At 35.2% G+C, this 20,432-nt stretch overlaps 1 protein-coding gene across 4 annotated transcripts in view; it reads right to left on the bottom strand.

Annotated features, from left to right (window-relative positions):
* Nucleotides 1-20,432, bottom strand: part of tsnare1 (T-SNARE Domain Containing 1) — a 250,043-nt gene that overhangs the window by 23,147 nt on the left and 206,464 nt on the right. Inside the window, exon 12 of one of the 4 annotated variants that reach the window (XR_007829269.1) lies at nt 14,381-14,478. The exons of 1 other annotated variant lie outside the window; for it this stretch is intronic. The gene's annotated coding sequence lies outside the window, so the exon portion shown is untranslated. Of the gene's footprint in view, nt 1-14,131; nt 14,479-17,364; nt 17,384-20,432 lie in introns of those variants that run through there. 2 more of the 4 variants (XM_051130351.1, XM_051130352.1) reach the window with 2 other exon arrangements.

The following is a 20,432-nucleotide window of genomic DNA, read 5'->3' on the forward strand; positions in this document are numbered from 1 at the left end:
CAACTTCAGATTTTGTATAGTATGTCACAAAAGAATGATTCAGTTTAATTAGTTTTTATACATATAGATGCATATATATATATATATATATATATATATATATATATATATATATTTTTTTTTTTTTTTTTTTTTAGATATTTATACATCTGATATATTTCGGTTTCTCAAATTCAATGATTTAGTACAACGTTTAGTCATTTAAAATGGCTCACAGAAACATTTAAAGTCTGGGCAAAACAAGATGTTCAAAAGTGACAGCTCATGTAGAGTATTTCTACTACCAGAACTTTTTTTTTCTCCTTCAGAGAGAGGTTTCACCTGGGATCTGAACTTCTGAACACCTGTTCAAACACCTCCAACCCTCGGGGCAAGCCTCCAGCGACCCTCTGCTTCGCTTTAGCCGTAAAGCAGCATGATCGAGCCGAGACTCTGTGGTAATTGTACAGAGCTCCTCTCTCAACCTTCCCTGTCAGTAGCAAAAAGGAGCCCATCGCTCATTGCTGCCATTACTGGCCTGCACGCCGTGAATAATGCAATTTGTATCCTCCATGGAGCGCATCCAAAACAACAGCCACTCCAATAGACAAACAGCCCATCTGAGTGGAAATCCACTTAAAGCATTGGCCAGGCCAAATCTCTGGGTATTACACACATGTCTATGACCCATGAATTCACCCCTAAACCTCACTGTTAACAGTGTGCAATGTCATCACAGTAATCAGGATGAGTTAATGGATCAAATTATGGATACAATTCCAGTCAACAGAACCTATCGATGATTTAAGATCATCGGAAGGAATTTCAAGAGCGTTAATCTGAAGTTTATATAAATTTGGACCAACATGAGGTTAAGTAAATAAAAACAGAATATTATTTTTGAGGGAAACTGTTTCTAGACGTGTTATTCAAAACATCTCACAAGAAGTATGCCACTCATAATACTGCTCTGACAAAGATATTTACCTCAGTGTCATCTTTCAATGCAGTCTGAAGGATGTACACACAAACAGTCACAGAACATCTCCTATTCTGTGTCATTTTATAGACCCATAGATGCTGGGCAAATAACTCCTTAACACATACAAGTTATCCGAAGAACTATAAAAGCTTATTTCCATCACAGATTTAACAAAAATATATAATATAGGTAATTGCAACTTTATATCACACAATTTCTACTTTTTCTCAGAACTGTTTGCTAGAAAAAAAAGTAAAAATTGTGACACTGCAAGAAAAAGTCAGAATTGTGAGATAAAAGTCACAATTACCTTTTTAATTCCATGACGGAAATACTTTTTAATAAAGAACAGTACATAATTTCAGTAAGAAAACGTCATGCATATCAAAAGATGATTATTATATGCATGTACCAAGAATATCTTCAAATCCAGAATTCATTAGAAAAAAAATGAAAGCTCAGCAAAGGTCAAAAGCATGTTTATATATAACCTCTGAAGATTAAAGATTAAGTCATGAATCATATTCTGGAAATTACTGGAAATTAATTTAAACATTTAGATAACTAACTTGTGATTTTGAAAGATGTATACTTACAAACACATGCTGTCTCTTTCTTACACACATACACAAGCCTTCAAAAACAACAGTGCTCTTTATGCCCTGCTGGGAGATGTACAGAGAGGTGTTAGATTTGTTGTACCTGGTTTTTAAAGGTCGGCAGTTGACCTTCTCTGAGCGCTAACAGCCACTGGAACTGAAATGAATCTGTTTTGGTGGGGCAGGTGAGAAAAAAAAAAAAACAAAAAAAACATCTGGCTTCAGATGAAGTTGCTCAGTGAATCATTAATTTTAAAAACTGCATTAACAGAAAACATGTGGGAACGTGTTCAACAGTTTGTGTATAGCATATTTATTTAAATATATCAGTTTCAAATGCTACAGACAGTGATGCTTCAGTTGTTACACCTGTTGTTATTGTTTTACATTAATAATTTTACATTGTGCTGAGTTAATGCCTATTATCACCAAGAATTATAACTATATTAGAGTCCATACCAAGGCATGATAACACGCTGCAGTTATGTTGTCTGCATCAAGCTCTTCAAAGCAGGATGGATTTTGATGCCAATCAGTGGTTTTATCATTCATCAATCATTCTGAAAGTGGTTCAAACAGTATAATTTCTCTGTGCAGTTATCTTTATCATTGTGGTATGGACTCTACTTTTAGAATAATTTTTTAACTATATCTTAGACGTTATTATTTTTATCATCATCCTTGTGTGAATGGCCCTTTAGATTTATCTGCAAAGGTGTAAAACTGCACAATGCCTGACCTTCAATGCCACAGCAAAAGAGCTGCATGCTTCTGGATAAACTGGCTACGTTTACATGCACACTTTTTGGTTCAATCAGATTAAATTCATTCCGATTGATGAATCGGAATGTAGTGTTTAAATGAACGCTAAATAAAGTGATCGGGTTGATGTGCGTGTTTACATGTCACAAGAAAAATTGATATGCGCACACTGCACAAATATAGAGTTTCTCACTGTTTGCACATAATAACCACTCTTCTACACTGTTTCTTTATTTGTTTTTAACAGCAGAATCAATATTTGTCTATTTCTGGATAAAAATACATATAAACTGCTGTGCTGTGTTACTCATATTTATCACGCAGTAAAAAATGCAACTCCCCGTGCCCAAAACAGGTTGCCAAAAACAAGATGAGAATCCAATACAAGGACTGGTGGGAGGTTGTCATGCTCCACTTTACAGACGCAGAGTGAAAGGAGAGTTTTATAATGACAGGACATGCATTTATACAACACTTTATTCAAAAGAAAGAACCGCTTGTTACGTGCGTCATACATCATTACACTATTTCTGCGTCCTTGCGCATGCGCAGTCCTTTCAGTTTCGGTTTTCAATCCGATCGAGTGTTTACATGCACTCTCAGTCGTATTAGAAAAGGAATAAACCACCCCCTTCAATCCAATTGAAATTTCAATCCGATCCAGCTCAGTCAGATCGATTAAGGTGTTTACTTGAACGTTTTTCAATCCGATTGAACCGTCAATCCGATTACAAGTGGATCATTTGGGAGCGTGTAAACGTAGCCACTGAGAATCATTTTTTTGTTTCGATTATAGATGATGAGTCTGAACAAAGCAAAAAAATATTTCATTTACTTTGAGGATGTGACAAAATGTTAATTGACTCATTCTATTAAAAAAAATTTCATTAATTTAAACAAATTATTTAAAAACAAAATTGTTTGAATGAATGATTCAAAGACTCACGTATAAATACTTCACTTGTTCCATTACTGAATGAATCAGCGTTTTTGAACAAATCTCTTGAATGAATGACTCAATAGCCCCTTTCACAATACCAGTAAATTACCATAAAATTACCAGAACAACTTTACAGGTGAATATAAAAATGTGCTTGTCACATAGGCAACAATGTTCCATTTTTTTTTTTTTTTTTTTATGAGCAAAGCACCATTCACATATCAGTTTAAAATTACTGGTAAATTCTGAAAGATCATGAACAAGAAATGACCTCTAAACAGCTGTGCCTCCTGGTGTTGTGTTTGTAAACATGGAGTTGTACATGCTTGTACATGTTTTTGTTGATGTTTTCATTTTTGTGTCAAACATTTGCATTCATGCAGCTGCTTTTGGCTCAGAGACATTAGCCCCTTTCACATACACTGTAAAAAAGTTTTCACCAGTTTCAACTTAAAAAATTAAGTTAAGCAGCTGCCTTAAAATTTCAAGTCAAATTAACATAAAAGTATGAGTCATTTTAACTTACTTTATTGTAGTGAGTTGAAATGACTTGTAGTACTGATTTAGCTTAAAATTTTAAGTTGAATTGCCGTAAAATTACCAGAATGACTTTACTGGTAAATTCAAAATGCTGTTTAGACAGGCAATGGTGTTCTGTCTTTTTTCCAGTAAAGCACCACTGATACATTGGTTTCAAATTACCAGTAAATTCTGATCAGTGATTAGATGTGTTTTTGTTGTTGTGTGAATGTTTTCATTTTTGTGCGAAACGTTCACATTTATGCTGCTTCTTTTGGCTCAGAGACATTGCATTTCACAACTTCAAACACAACACGGAGTAAATGTGTCATCTGTGTCAGAATGTTATGATTGGCCCAGAGCTGTTAAAGTTTGAATTTCAGCGGCTCTGGATTGTAAATTGTAAATTTACAGGTATGTGGCACATACCTGTAAATTGCCGGAACGAATTCACCAGTAATTTTGAAAAGGTTCTGTTCACACATGTTCTCATATCTGTAATTTACCAGTAATTTAGCAGTAAAGACTGCATGTGTGAAAGAGGTTAATAAATATCTTTTTTTTGTTATTTTTATGGGCTTTTTAGCAAATTTTATAGGACAGTTGAGAGATGACAGTAAAGCAGTGGGAGGAGAGAGACCCAGAGTCGGGAATCAAACTCGGGTCGCCGTGAGCGCAGTTGCGCTGCATGTTGACTCACTAACCACAAGGCTACTGGCATCGACAATGACAAATACATTTTTAACAGTCACTTGTAATCACCTAATGGTGAAAGAATGTAATCAACATTGTAATCAACAAACGTAATTTGAAGTGCCAATTTTAAGTAAAAATGTATTTCAAAAGATGATTTGCTCCATATCGCTACCATAGACATCAGTGTTTATATGCTAATTATGAAATTTATCACAGTACTTCTGTGATAATAGATAATAAAACAGAAATAATACTGTGTGGTTGAAGTTGGTTTGTGAAGCTGTTTCATACAGGCAGTGTGAACACAGATTTGAATGTTCCCACATGACTTTGTCAAAGGTTTAATAGACACAGACGAATGTTATCATTCAGAAATAAGATCTTTTAGCAGTCAATCATGTAGCTGTACACTGCTAAATAATGGCAAGAAACGTTTAACTTAAACACAACAGAAAGCACGCCAAGCATGCCAAAAAAACCCCCAAAAAACAAATATATTCATATCTGATTAACAAACAAATGACTCGGTTCTTTTTAGTGAGTCAAAACATACACATACAGTACCAAAAAAAAAAAAAAAAAAAAAAAATACAGCACAAACAGTGTAGACTGACTCTAATGACTTGTATGAACGAAATATTTGTAATGGATCAAAAACATATACAGCGAGCCGTGTGGCCTGATTCCCAAAACGAACAACGCTTATGCACCTTATTTTTCCCATAAGAGCGGCATGACTATTTGTCAATTTTATGGCTTTGTCTTCCTGTCTCTTCCGCGTCCAGCTATTTTTAGCTGTACAAAACAGCTTGTTTTGCTGCTTGACATTACAAATTGGCATGTTATTTTAATGTATTATCTTAATTATGAACACACTGGTTTGTAGTGCAAACAGTTTTACCGTTTACTGCATGTTGTTATTCTTCTTGTTATTTCCTTATAGCTAATGAACTGGAAGTCTCGCCCATAGGTTTACTTAAGCGTTGAAAAATATGATGGATAAGCCAGCTCTATTATGGAATAGGTCAAAAAGTTGAAATATCAATCTGAAACACTGCTCCTTTTAATCAAGATAATTATCAGATATTTATTTCATATGTAAACAAAAAGGACGGTAAAACTGTAAACTGCTAGTTTTTTCCTTTCTTTCTTTCTTTAGGTCTACTAATCTGACTTGTACTTTAAACTTTCTATTATGTACTGCAAACATTTATGTATAACATTTATATTATATATAACATTTATATATATACAATACACAATGGCAAGTTTTACATACAAGCTATATTTAAATAAGATAATAGGCCTATAAATGTAAAAGCAAATGCACGCCCAAATGAATCCCAGCTTAATCGAATTAAACTGGAAAACCTTTAAATCAGAATCTAATTGAATCAAGATGTTTGTGTCGATACCCAGTCTTAGTTTAAACAACAGGACTATTTTTTTTTTTCTCTCTGTGGTTGCATTTGCTGAGTTTTTGCCACTTCTACATCAAACTCCATTTCATTGTCATGTTGTTCTCAACTGCGCTGGAATGCACAACATAATCCTCATATTTCCCAAAACATACTGGATCTCTCATCCACGATAATTTGCCTACACTGATCAGAGCAGAATCATTCCATGCAACAGGAGTTTGGGCAGAACGAACAGGTTTCATTGCCCCATGTGCCTGAATTATAGCAGAATATTATCTCCACATGTGAAGAAGCTTTTTTAGCTCTCATGACTGCACAATGGCCCTCATTCCCCTTCGGTCTGCCCACTGGGGGCCGTCTCTCTGTGACACACACCACTACGACCGCAGACTGCTGTGAGATATTACTCTTGCTTTATTGGGCTCAACTTGATGGTTTTCTGTGGCACATCAAACAACCCTGCAAGGTACACCTACATCCTTGTCGTTGCCTTTATTGTTTCTTCTTCTAGTGTTTCTTCTTTGTAACAGATGACACAGCTGGAGACTCGTACATGGCAAGGACAATGTTGAAAACAAATCAAAAAATGCACAATTTTAGAGTGAAGGGAAAAACTATTAGCCTCGTGGATTATTAACACAGGTCCCTGTACTACTGTCATCATGAGAAGTGGCACAGGAGAGAAGCAGATGGCATGTTGAGCTTGGAGAGCAGAAAGAAGCCAGAGAAGGAGACAAGGGCTCCAGACAATGCTGGAACAGATTGTTGTTCAGATGAGCTTTCACAAGCTCCAAATGAAAATGAGCTTTTGTTTAAGCTGTCTTTTTTGTGATAGGCATGATACCGCTCATTAAATTTCATTATTGAAACACGAGAAATCTGGAGCCAGTAATATCCCAGGTGGCGCTCTCCTCAGAAGGATATCTTCTGATTCAGCACATCCTACTGAAAGTTTTGCAGCTGAATGTTGGGTTAAATGAGAAACACCTGAAAATGTCACTATGGATTTGTGAGTTTGAGCAAGTTAGACTCTCTTCTTTATTATTATTATTATTATTTTTAAAAATATAGCCCTACAGAGACTGTAGGGAGAACAGGAAATGGTGGGAGACTGCTGGCCACAGCTATTTAGTATGCTATATTTATTTTTTATATATCACATTTCAAATTCTGTTTAGATATATTAAAGGAAAAGTTCACCCAAAAAATGAAAATAAATTTATCCTCAGGGCATCCAATATGTAGATGAGTTTGTTTCTTTATCAGAACAGATTTGGAGAAATGTTGCATTACATTACTTGTTCACCAATGGATCCTCTGCAGTGAATGGGTGCCATCGGAATAAGATTCCAAAAAGCTGATAAAAACATTACAGTAACCCACAAATAATCTACACAACTCTGGTCCATTAATTAACATCTTGTGAAATGAAAACTGTGTGTTTGCAAGAAACAATTGCATCATTAAGGGATTTTAACTTTAAACTACCGCTTCTGGTCAAAATACAAGTTCATAATCCATAATAATAATAATAATAATAACAATAATAAATATTTGTTTGTTTGACATATTTGTTTGTTGTTGTTTAAATATGTTTTGAACTGTTTACGCTTGTAAATAGTGCTTGATCTGTGAATTCAGACAACTTTTTCACTGGAGAAAATATTATGAATATCATTTTCTGACGGCACCCATTCACTGCAGAGGATCCATCGGTGAGCATGTGATGTAATGCCAAATTTCTCCAAATCTGTTTTCAGCTAATTTCCATTTTTGGCTGAACTAATCAATGAAAAATTTTGATTGATTTTATTACATGATATGCTGATCAACCAAATTAATCAGTATTTGCTGAGAAAACACACCAAACATTACAATATTGCGGCATACGAGTAAATCACTAAATAGCACTACAATAAAATATTGATGTATTGTAATGTTTTATTGCCATATCAAATATCTGTAATCATTATAATCTAAAATGATTATAAAAATAAATTCATTATAATATCAGCAACATTTTTTAATTATTGATCTTGCAGAATGGGTTTATGCATTGCATCTCATGCCCAACAACATGAGCTAGTTCATTATTTATTTATTTCATTTTTTACTTAACATTCAAGATTCAGGAGAGCTTTTTTGTCACACCGTCCATATACAAGTACACAAAGGGGGTGAAATGCCATTTTTTAAAAGGTGACCTATTATACCCCTTTTTACAAAATGAGAAATAAGTCTCTAATGTCCACACAGTGTGTATGTTAAGTTTTAGCTCAAATACTCAACAAATCATTTTTATAGCTTGTTTATATTGCCATTTTTAGGGTATGAGCCAAAACACGCCGTTTTTGTGTTTGTCCCTTTAAATGCAAATGAGCAGTGATGGGAACAATGGCGTTACTAACATTGTTATTTTTTTTCCAGTAACAAGTAATCAAATGAATTACTGTTTCTGTTACAACACAGTTACCATTACTGACAATAAAATGCGCCGTTACTATAATTTAGTATAATAATATCTGAATGGATGTGCAGCCTATCTGTATTTGACGAATCATAAACTCTAGTGTGAAGGCACACGACTAGCCGTCGCTTTGTCTCACACAACGCAAAGAAAGATACAGAGCGAGAAAGTCTTAAGAATTGACCCGCTACATGTAAACGATAATCTTTTGTATTTTCCTGTCAAAACAATGGAGCTCCTTTGGAATTCTTCAGCTTTTAAAAACTGGTAGTAGGCAGAACTAATGCGCAAGCAGCAATCTCATTGACTGGTGCTCACCTATTATCGTCCCTGTTTTGATTTCAGCAAATCAGTTTGAGTGAACACAGACATCGTGATTAATATTCATGAACCCAGCAGCTCATTAATCTTTAGTGTGTTTTATATTGTTGTTAGTAGAATTAGTAGTAGTTTTGTTATCTTATCAGCATTATTTTTATTTTTTCCCCTTTTTTAAATTAAATTTAATTTAATTTAATTTAATATATATTTTAAATATTTTTAATTATATATCTTAAGGCCACCACCCGTCCTAAGTTCAGTCAACATGACAAATATGCATTCATACATGGTTTTTCTAATCAGATTTTTAAAAAACTGTGCCATTATATATATTATATTTATATATATATATATATATATATATATATATATATATATATATATATATATATATATATATATATATATGAAGAGTTCAGACGCAAAACCAGCTAAAAGCCATCTCAGTAAAAAAATAGGATAATGATACTGAGTGAATGCTCCTGACACATATTATATGTCCATCAAATAGTTTTACTTCAAACTCGCTAAATTCCAGCCTCAGCCCAATTAGAAGTACCAGTATTTACATAGAAACCTATACAAAGTAGCCAGAAAGAAATGCTCATTTTAGAGAAATACGTCAGATGGATTTAGAGGCTTTTGCATCTGAACTCTTCATATATATATATATATATATATATTAAAAAAATAGTCTCTCACGTTGTCCCACATCAACATTACAATTGTGTAGATTAGTGTACAATGTTTTATAATAATTATAATACAAATAATCTTTTTATTGTCCATTTCATTAATTTAACATTTAATATTGTGGACATAAGTTATTTGACATATTTGAACATTTAAAAAAAAAAAAAAAAAGTAACACAATAGTTACTTTTCCTAGTTACTTTTATGATGATGTAACTCAGTTACTATTTGTGAGAAGTAACTAGTAACTATAACTAATTACTTTTTTAAAGTAGCATGACCAACACTGCAAATGAGCTTTTCAGAAGAGGGCAGAGCTTTTAGAAGAGGCAAAAACAAAAAAGGACAATCTTACACACTGAAAAGGTCAACAGCCACAATGCTCGAACCAGAATCAGTTTAACATTTAAGGCTTTTTCTGTGCTTATAGGGCTATTCTATGCTTATAAGATCATTACAAATGGGTGGGACTTTTTCCCTACAATGATGTCATTGTAGGGAGAAATCTGAAATCGCGTGTTCAGTGAGACTGTTTATTGGGATTGTAAAAAAACCCCCAAAAAAAACAAATTGTGTGTGGATTTGTGATACACTGCGGCCATGCAGCTGTGTTCAAACACCTTCTAATAGTGATTTTTGCATAATAGGTTCCCCTTTTAAGGCCCGAGGTGCAACATTTATCTCTCACAAAATAGAAAGATATACAGCAAATATCAAGACAAAAATAAACATTTATAAGTGAATTCAAAAAGAGAAGTGTGTTGACTGTAGTAACTGTTATGTTCAAGACGGCATGCAAACATTTTGTTTTCATTTAAACTCTGGCCATTTTAATAATGTAAAACAAAGAGCAACAAGAGTTAAATGCACTACAATGCATTTGATCATCCAGAAAATGTACTATTAATGCCATATATATTTTTAAACTGCAGCATCTGACCCGAGTCTGTTCAGACTGGAATCATTTCTGGACTAAACTCCACTGAGAAAGATCTTGCAATTCATGACTCACCTTGCTGCAGACCCCTAAAAGCGCACACACATACACACACTTACACGGTTCACTGTCCCGCTCAGCTCAACTCAAAGCATTCGACCTGCCTTATCACGCATCGCACACACCTCCCTCCTGCCATTTCTTTTCCCCTTACATTTTTTTTCCTGTTTCCATTTACCCCAGCACCAATATGTTTTTATTCCATTCAGTCGTTTGTCAACCTCTGTGTAGTACCGAGGCGAGCAGGAGGCAGCAGGCAGGCTTCCACCGGCGAATACTGGCTTATTGTACACACAGCCCTTTTCTCGGCACATATGTCGCGGGCAGAGATAGCACAGAGATGTGTCTCTGCTTGGTTCTCTCCTATCTCACCCAAACAGGCATATGCAGAGCTCTGGAAAAGAAAAAAACTACAAAACAAATCAGAACAGAAAAAGTGTTTACCTTCTTCCAGTAACTGTTGTGAAGGTAAAAAGGTGGAAAAACAAAACTTAAATATTTCTCCTCTTTCGAAAGATGATTTTTTTTTTTTTTTTTTTTTTAGAGCTTTTTAATTAAAACAGGAGCATAACATAGTGAGGGGAAAGTCAGAAGTTGGGTTTACATGATTGATTTAGCTGCAGTGCTAATCACACCCCAGGACCATATCACTGATAGACTGAGTCATTATGTAACAAGATTAGGAAAACGAGGACTTAAGAGTTTCTTCTGTGCAACTTTCTGGCTTTCCTGTACAAAGGGGATTTAACTCTTATAGTGGGGGCTGGCTTATTTGCTTACTACATGGCTTTTGATTAGTAAGCAAACACATTCCAGCTGATAACTACTAAAGCTTTGCCAAACTTTTTTTTTTTTAATGTCTATGAATAACAACTGTATTGCAAATGGGTCTTTCCTCAACTAACCTGACTCTGTGGACATTTAGACTGTCTTTCACATTCTCAGTGGTTTATTTGTGCACTAATAATGACTAACATTCTATCTTTTAACATTTTGTCCATAAAATCATAAACATATCCATCAGCATATAATTTCCATTATGTCTAATTATGTATTGTGCTTGATAACTTTAATAAAAATGAATGCTTTTTTTGTCTCACTAATAAAGTTGGTTTGAAAAAGCCATCTTACTGCTATTTAAGCTGCTTCTTTTTCTTCTTCTGAGCCAAATTTAGCCAGAATCTCCTCCTACAGTTTTAGCTTTAAAGCTACAACCACCAAACTCGGATCAGACCTTCAGACTGTTCTGAACTTAGTTGGTATATCTTTTCTAACTGATCCACCTTACGGGTTTCGAAAACCAGCCTATCAAATCCACCCAAAATCCTATAGACTTGCATTGAGGGGGTGAAAACTTTTGTACAGTGAGACTAATGGTGTAATTAAAACTTAACAACTTCCTACTGAAGAAAAAAAAAAAAAAAAAAAAAAAAACAAAAAACAGCTAAATCAGGCTGGTTTTAAAGTGGTTTGGCAAGTTTTTGGCTAGTCTTAGCTGGTCAAGCTGGGAGACCTGCTTAAAGACTAAAGCAAGCTTAAACCAGTTATTTTAGCTTAAACCAGCTAAGACTAGACAACCAGCTTAGGCTGGTTTTATCTGGTTTTAGATGGTTTCATGTTAAAATAAGCTGGTTTTAGTAGACTTTTAACTTTTTTTGCTATATTAGCTGGTTTTCCCTGGTTAAGGTGAGCTTAACACAGCTAACAAAATAAGCTAGGTTTAGCTGGTTTTAACTGTTCTTGATGCTAGCATCATGTTGATGTATGTTAAATCATGCTAGCAACATGCTAATTAATGCTAAATCATTCTAGCATCCGCACATTCATGTTAGAAACATGTTAATTCATGCTAATTTAAACTAGCAACATGCTGAAAAAAACAGCTAAAACCAGCCTAAGATGGTTGGCTGGTTTTAGCTGGTCATCCAGGCTGGTCTTAGCTGGTCAGCAGGCTGGTTTTAGAGGTTTTTTGGTCAATTCCAGCTTAAACAACCTAAGACCAGTCACCCTGTTGAAAAAACAGCATATGCTTGTTAGGTAGGTTTTGATGCTGGTGTTAGCTGGTCCTTTACTGGTTTGTGCTGATCCTTTGCTGGTTTATGCTGGTCCTTACCAGGATCATCTTACACCAGCTAAGGACCAGCAAAGAGCCAGCATAAACCAATAAGGGCCAGCTAAAACCAGCATCCCAGCATTAAAACCTACCTAACCAGCATATGCTGTTTTTTTTTTTTTTTCAATAGGGCAACCAGCCTAGGCTGGTTTTAGCTGTTTTTTTTTTTTTTTTTTCAGCAGGGTATTCATGCTAACAACATGTTGAACATGCTAACAACATGTTAAATTAGCAATGTGCTAGTCATACTAGCAACATGCTAGCAATGTGCTAAGTCATGTTAACAACATGTTAAATTTTGCTCTATCTATCTATCTATCTATCTGATCTATCTGAATAAAAACATCTGAACATAAAAGCATTTTGTAAAGTAGCCAAAACAAATGAATGGTAAAAATGCAAGGTAAAAAGTTTTCAAAAGAAAAGGAAATTAGAAATCTGTTAGTTTGAATAAATGTCAACCTTGGGAATTTATATGAGTTAATATATCACAGAAGTAGCATTAATCTTTTTGATAAGCCTTGCAGTGAATCACAAAGTATTAATAACCCATGAGATTTCTTGCACAAAACATATACTGTGCAATGACCATTCAGCCCTGATATACCCAAAACATTTCAACAATGAATGCTGCAGGGTTGAAGGCATAAAACGAGATTATAACAAAATTGAAATTTCAGAATATCTCACTTACATAGAAAAGTACAAATTTTAGTTCACAGTCCAGCTTATAGATTCAGAACACACACCATATAGTCTAAACAGAAGTATAGCATGTTTAACATATTGTACTGTTGTGTTAATCATTTAACCAATAAAACGGTTGATCAAAACACACAGTTTAACAGTTTAATTTTAAACATGCTCATTTTGTTTACCGCTCACAGTCTTGTTTTCATCTAAAGTGCCTAGTTCCAACTAATGCTTACATATTCATTAACAATGGTGCCATGGTTTGGCTACTCTCCAAAATGCAGCAGACTAAAGCACTGTAAGACAAATAAAAGGAACATTACAGTGTCTGGGTCAACATGAATCGCAACGCAGTGAGAAGGGCACTTATAGCACACCACAATGCTGGAAGCAGCTGGGCTATTTCTTCTTATCTCCACCAGCCAATCTGACCAAATTGTGGCTAAATCAACCAACCACTGTTTTTGTAATGTTCTACAGCCTCGCAAAAAGGCTTGTCAGTTTCTATCAGCCAGCTGCTGTTATCCACCTATCCGAGCCTTTTGTGAACACAACCCTGTGTCTCCTCTGGTCTGTGGTGTTTCAGCACTAAAGGTGTCTTCAGAAAAGGCGTTCTAATTCAAATAATAGCTTGTCTGGAATTCATTCGTCCAACTGTATTTTTGTCCTAATTGTGTTTTTCCTCAGGAGTAAGTGAATAATGCCTAAAAGGAACAGCAGGTAATAACAGGTCAAAACCTGCATACAGACCTGGTGTCAAGAGGACTAAAAATAAAAAATAAAGAAAGAAATAAATCCAGCCATTGCACTACTGATTATCTATTAGGATGGGAGACATAATTTACCTCACAGGCACTTTTTGGAAGCTTATAAGGTGAATATAGCCAAAAACCGTGGCAAAAGAATTGTGAGTATAATTTATTCAGAGCCTAAATTTCAGCCTTCCATACTGATGACAGTTAAGTGTTATGCATTTGAATAAAGTACACAAAATTGTCTTTGGTATCAAAACAATGTCACATGGAGCAATGCTACTACTATACATGGACGTAATGTTTACATAAACCCGCATAAAATGGCTCAGAATGGCCCAGCATCAACAACTAAAAGCCTTCTTGAAATGCTGAAAGTGCTGTATTGCTTTTAAAATGGCATTAAATATATAGAGAGTTAAATGAAGCACTTTAATCAACGATACCTCCAGTATGCTCTGCCAAAAAGCCAGCTGAAGACAACTGGGATTTCCTTTTATAGCCTGAGATGAATATGGGAAACAGATGTTGTGCTCAGTGGCTTCTGTTAAAAAAAAAAAAAAAAAAAAAGGGGAACAAGAAATTACTAGGTTACACTTTACAATAAGATTTCATTAGTTAAAATTATTAACTACATTAGTTAACAATAAAAAATACTTGTCAAGCATCAAATTAATGTTGATTCCTACACTTTAAAAAATGCTGGGTTATTTTTTAACCCAAATGCTGGGTTCTGCTTGTTGGGTCATTTTATTGGGTTATTTTTAATATTTCTTTTCCCAGGTTGCTGGGTAGTTTTTCTGTAGCTAAGTTGCTGGGTCATTTTTAACGCTGGGTTATTTTTTTTCTACCCAACAGCTGGGTTGAGCCTGTCTCTGACGAAACAACCCAGCTGCTGAGTTACAGGCAGAGCGCGGGCTTATTTGAGTCTTCTACAGGTGAGAGCGGTTCTTCAGCGAAATAAAGTTTTCTATACATTTAATTTAATTCAAGTCTTTACTGTGCTGTAGATTATATTATTTTACGCAACGCAGCATACAAGGACGAGATGTCAGTCAGCTGCGTCAGCAGCGGTCACTTCGCATGATGGAAATGCCTTTTGCCTTGAATAATATAAATGGATTTTATCCATTATAGTACTGAGTTTAACTCAATTTGATGTTAAAAATATGTACTCTAATGTCAGTACTGTTTGTTTATGGGCAGGTTTTGGAGTCAGTCAAGGCATCTTTCAGCTACAAGTGAAATGCGAGGCCATGGTCTGAAGTTCGCAGTCACCTCGGCGAACAGCAGCCCTTCACCGGCTCAGATTTCTGCGACATGCCGGCACGAGAATTAGCCCTATTTCGGTAAAAAGCGATTACATAGAACAGTTAAATACATTAAAATTAAAATGCTGCTTTTAAATGTTACATTTTTATGCCTAAAATACTTGTTAAACGAGTTTAAATGCATGTAATATTGTAAACTATGCTGTATTCACCCAATTAAATTTAATTTGTCTCGTATTTGTATGTATTCTTGCTTAATAATAAATGTCCTCTGGTAATTATCTGTGTTTTTTATAAGTTCCAGTCCATTTTAAGCCAGCAATACAATAATTTTTAAACAATAGTTGACTTAAATAAAACAACCTAGCATGTTTGGTAAAAACATTTAACCCAACCAGCTGGTTCAAAATAACCCAGCATGTGTTCTGTCCAGTATTTACCCAGCACTGGGTTGCCAAATAACCCAAGTTAGGTTGTTTTTAAACCAGCATTTTTAGTGTACATTTACTAACACATTATAAAATTAAATATTGTATCTATTAATGTTAGTTAATGGACCTAACATGGACTAAAGGTCCTCGTCTGAAATTTTCACACATTAAAAAATAAATACAACCTCACGTTGTGTAAATTACATTTACACAATGCCCCTGAAACTTACACCCATCATGAAAAAATTTGGATCAGGTTAAATTTTAGTTTTTCGCAAAAAAAATTCAGAGACAATATGAAAAAAAAAATGCATATGAAAATTTCTGGCTTACTGTGCAAGGACCTTAACAATGAAGAGTTTTTTTTTTAATTAATTAATGTTAAGAAAGATTAATAAATACTGTAACAAATGTATTGCTGATGGGTAGTCAATGCATTAAGTGTAGTTATAATAAAAATCTACAAATCTTAGAAATTAAAACTGATATGTTGCATCTTAAACCAGTTTTGTGTAAAAACGTGTTAACTTCTGACAGTTCAATCAGGTTATGAGTGAAAAATGTTGAGCACACTGATGAATGATGCTCATTTTGAAAAACTGAATTGGCATACTGCGCATAGTAAGAACAGTACGCTGGTATGCTTTTCCAAACATAGTCCCAAAACCCACAGTGAACAAAAGATTATATAAAAAAAAACACACCATTCAAAATAATATCTATTACCGCAAAACCCCCAGAGAAACATTCAGAACAACAATGCCGATTGCAGCTCATCCAGTAATCGCAAGAGAAAGAGAGGGCTACCATGTGGATGTTTCTGCCTGATAAAAGGATGTCTGAGATTATCAATTTTGAAGAGGATAATGTGAAAAGGAGACACTTGTGTGTGTCTGTGCACTGACTTTTCCCAGCCCCCCCCAAAAAAAGCCTAATCCCGCCATTTCGCGGCTGTCATCGGGCATGCCTAAATTAGCAGGCCTCTTCATAGGTGAGTGGCACACGGAGGAGGAAATCCGCACCCTGACGACAGGCAGAGCAGCCGTGTGGGCTGACAGAGGGGCTGCAACGGACCCATGCGTCTGCGGCTGTCACCCTCCGAGCACCATTAGCGCAGCATTCCCGGGCTGTCCATGCCCAGCCAAAGTGCCCAAAGAGTCCAGCTGTCACATTAAAAGAGCCACATGTGATACACTCAGGAGCCAAATACATTATCCTCCCCTCCTCTAGCTCTGATGCCTACACTTCGGGGCAAACACAGATCTCCCAGCTCTCTAGCGGACTCCAAAAGTGCATGCACAATAGAAGAAACATTTTTGTGGTGCCGCTTAGAATGACGATGCTGGAAAACAAATGGTTTAGGGGACATTCTGACAGAAGGCGTGTTTGCATTTCAAAAACAGTGAAACGCAGGACAGCTGAATGAAAAACAGTCTAGGCCTACAGATAATTTTTTTTCTTTTTAGATTTTTTTCTTTTTAAAGCCTGAAATACACAACACGACTCTTAAAGGGGACATCGGATGCATGAAAATTCACTTTTACATGGTGTTAACGCATATAGTGGTAACAATTAAAAAAAAAAATACCTGAATAGTCTCAATTATCAAGCTGTTTTGATTTTCTGAGCAGTATGATGTCATAATGCTCAGGCCCCGCCCATGACCGCTGACAGACTGTCCTGTATTAGCATATCTCCACCCTCAACCAGTTGTATGCTGTCTGCCATTTTCTCCACACTCGAGCAGCTGTAACAACAACAATGTCTCGTAAACAGTGCAGGTGTTTTGTAGTTGGACATAAAAGTGAACATAAAGTAAGAGTCTTCTGTTTTTTTCCATCAGAGCCACTGAGGACGCAGTGGATTAGTTTATTTTTATGGTAATGCACCACCAGAAACACAAACAATGGATGAGAGGCGGAGTGAGCAGTAGCTCATTATCATTTAAAGAGACATGCACTGATACTGGTCGCTGTGAGCAGAGCTGTTTTTGACAAGGTACTGTAAAAATGGTGTTGTTTTACATGACAAGTGAGGAATTTTAACCAAAATATATCAGAAATTTCACGAAGACCCTAAAGAATCATACCAACTTGTGGAAATTGGCCATCTGATGTCTCCTTTAATAAATGTAACAAAAATTGCCCCAAAATAGCAGACATTTGATATCCTCTGACTTGATGGAATCATAGCTTGTCTGTGCCCATCATACATTATGTGATTTTCTGCTATATCTGTCAACTCAGACTATCCAATACTGACAGACTAGCTCTGATTTTTTTGGTAACTTTGTTGTTGATGTGTCCAGACTGCAAAATGAGGCAAAAGTTGTGTACTGAATTCCAAAGTTAATCAAATAGTTCACCTAAAAATTCAAATTTGCAGAAAATAGACTCATCCAAGTTCCATCCAAGATAATTATTGTCTTGTGACAGAAAAAACTACATGTTTGTAATAAACAATACACTTCATGACGTTGCTTCCTGCTACGTCATCTTGTCTGAATCAGGAAAGAAATATGCATAGATCAAGCACTATTTACAAGTGAAAACAGTCCAAATTAGTTAACATTTGTTGATGGATTTTAATGTGAAAGGACAACAATGGACGTTTTCACTGGAGAAAGCATTATTGTGCATTATACACTTGCATTTTGGCCAAAAGCAACGGTTTAAGGTTAAAATGCCTTAATGATACTTTTTTCCCCCCTCATACAGTAAACACAGCTTTTCACTTAATTGATGGACTGGAGTTTTGTGGATTATTGTAATGTTGATTAGCTGTATAAACTCTCATTCTGATGGCACCCATTCACTGTTAACATGCGGAAGTCCAAAACAATTCTAAACAAATATGTCGGTGGATTTTGATGTGAGAGGACAACAGGAACAGAGTTAGGGATGTAAATTTCTTATGGTATGAAAATTTCTTAACACGATTAGAGTGGCCTAAATTATTATGGTTATCAGTATTATCACGGTACTGTTAAACTGTACTGGAAATTTTAAAAAAGTACTGACACGTTTCATACATTTGTACGTTTCACCTTTTATATTTTAATTCAACAAACAATAAATAAACTTACTTACAAAAACATTACCAATGATATCCAGATTTTAAACCTTTTATTAAAGAAAACTGTTAAGTCAAAATGATATTATTTGATTAACAAAGGATCATATGTATTTTCTCAGCTCCATAAATATTTCTAGATACCTTATCCGAATTGTTTAAATGTGTAGAATCCACATAAGCTTGTTTTTCATCAACCAGTCAAAATTTACAGTACATGCAAAGACAGACAAAAACTGCATACAGGCTGACTGTAAATGCAACTCTCTGTAAATCCACTCTCTGACACTAGGTGGTGCTTATGGAACAGCAGAATTACAGCTGTTTCCCATAACCTCCACTGACAAATCAGCATTATGATTAAGAACATTATTAGGTATTACATGGAGTAAAGAGGAAAACGAAATGCCATCTAATCTTTTCTGAAGACAAAACTTTCAGAAGTACATTAATATAATTATTTCATTCATATATTCATTTTTATAATTCCCTTAGCACTTTATAATTACCTTGCATCTTTCCACCATGTTTTCACACAAAATGAATCTACTCTGCATGCTGTGCACATGTAAGACTGTTACTTAAAACTCTGATGCTGGACAGTATTTGTTTATCCTCAGTTCTAATACTAACCGTGGGGATTTATCATTAAAACCAGTAATCGTTCTATCCCTAAGAGTCGTGTGGATTACTTTTTGGATTATTGTGAAGTTTTATCAGCTGTTTCAACTATTGCACCGGGTCATAATTTAATAGAAGATTGTTCACCAAAATGAATACAAATGCCCAAAAAAATTATGATTACAAAAAAGCACTTGTAATTTATTTATTTTTTTTAAATAACATATATAACTCAAAATTCAGTACATTTTTACATATAAAAATCAAGAAAAACGTGTGTCTGGCCCCTCGTACATTTCCATGAACTATTTGTACTAAAGTATCAGTACAAAAACACTCTTGATGTTTTTATTTACGACTTGTTTTTAAGCACCATGTACCTGATCATTTAGTCTCATTACTTGGATCATTTAATGGCATTGTTGTTGTCCGGTAAGCTGAAGGGGCTCTAACTTGAGCCATTACATTCAATAATGCACATTAATGACTTGACTAATCAAGCTAACTACTTAGCATTTTCTGAGAATTGTACCTATGAGTTAGAGGTTTGTCTGCTATTAGTAATAGATTTCGGCCATTACTATCCAGCATTTATTGATTTTACGCTGTGCAACATTAATGCCAAATGTGTCTTGGGGATTGAAAGTTGCAGCACTGGATCTTATCTGGCATTTATTAATGAGATAAAATGCTGCTCTGCACCACTGCTTTGGCAGAACAACAAGCAAACGTTTCATTTTATTTTGTCCCTTGTTGTAAATAGGATGCACTCCATAAATATGCACAGTTACCTTGGTGACCGTCATTATTCATTCATTAGTGCTGCTTGTGTTCACCTTGCCGGTACACTAACGATGGCTGTCCCTTTCCTAAAAAATCAGCCTACTAGAGTGGATGCACCATGTACTTTAACAACTCGCAAATAAATTCACGCCAGTATGTCTCATGATCCATTTCAATTTCCTGTTGTGCTTACTGAATATGCATATGTGAGAGCACAGAGGCAGTTTTATTGTATGTGGTTTACGAAGCAGTGAAGCCCCACAGATGATTTTTATTTTTAGCCTTACAAATAAAAACCTAGCTGAGAGAGACAAAGGCCA

The sequence above is a fragment of the Labeo rohita genome, chromosome 16 (genome assembly GCF_022985175.1).
Source record: "Labeo rohita strain BAU-BD-2019 chromosome 16, IGBB_LRoh.1.0, whole genome shotgun sequence".
Lineage (NCBI taxonomy): Eukaryota > Metazoa > Chordata > Actinopteri > Cypriniformes > Cyprinidae > Labeo > Labeo rohita.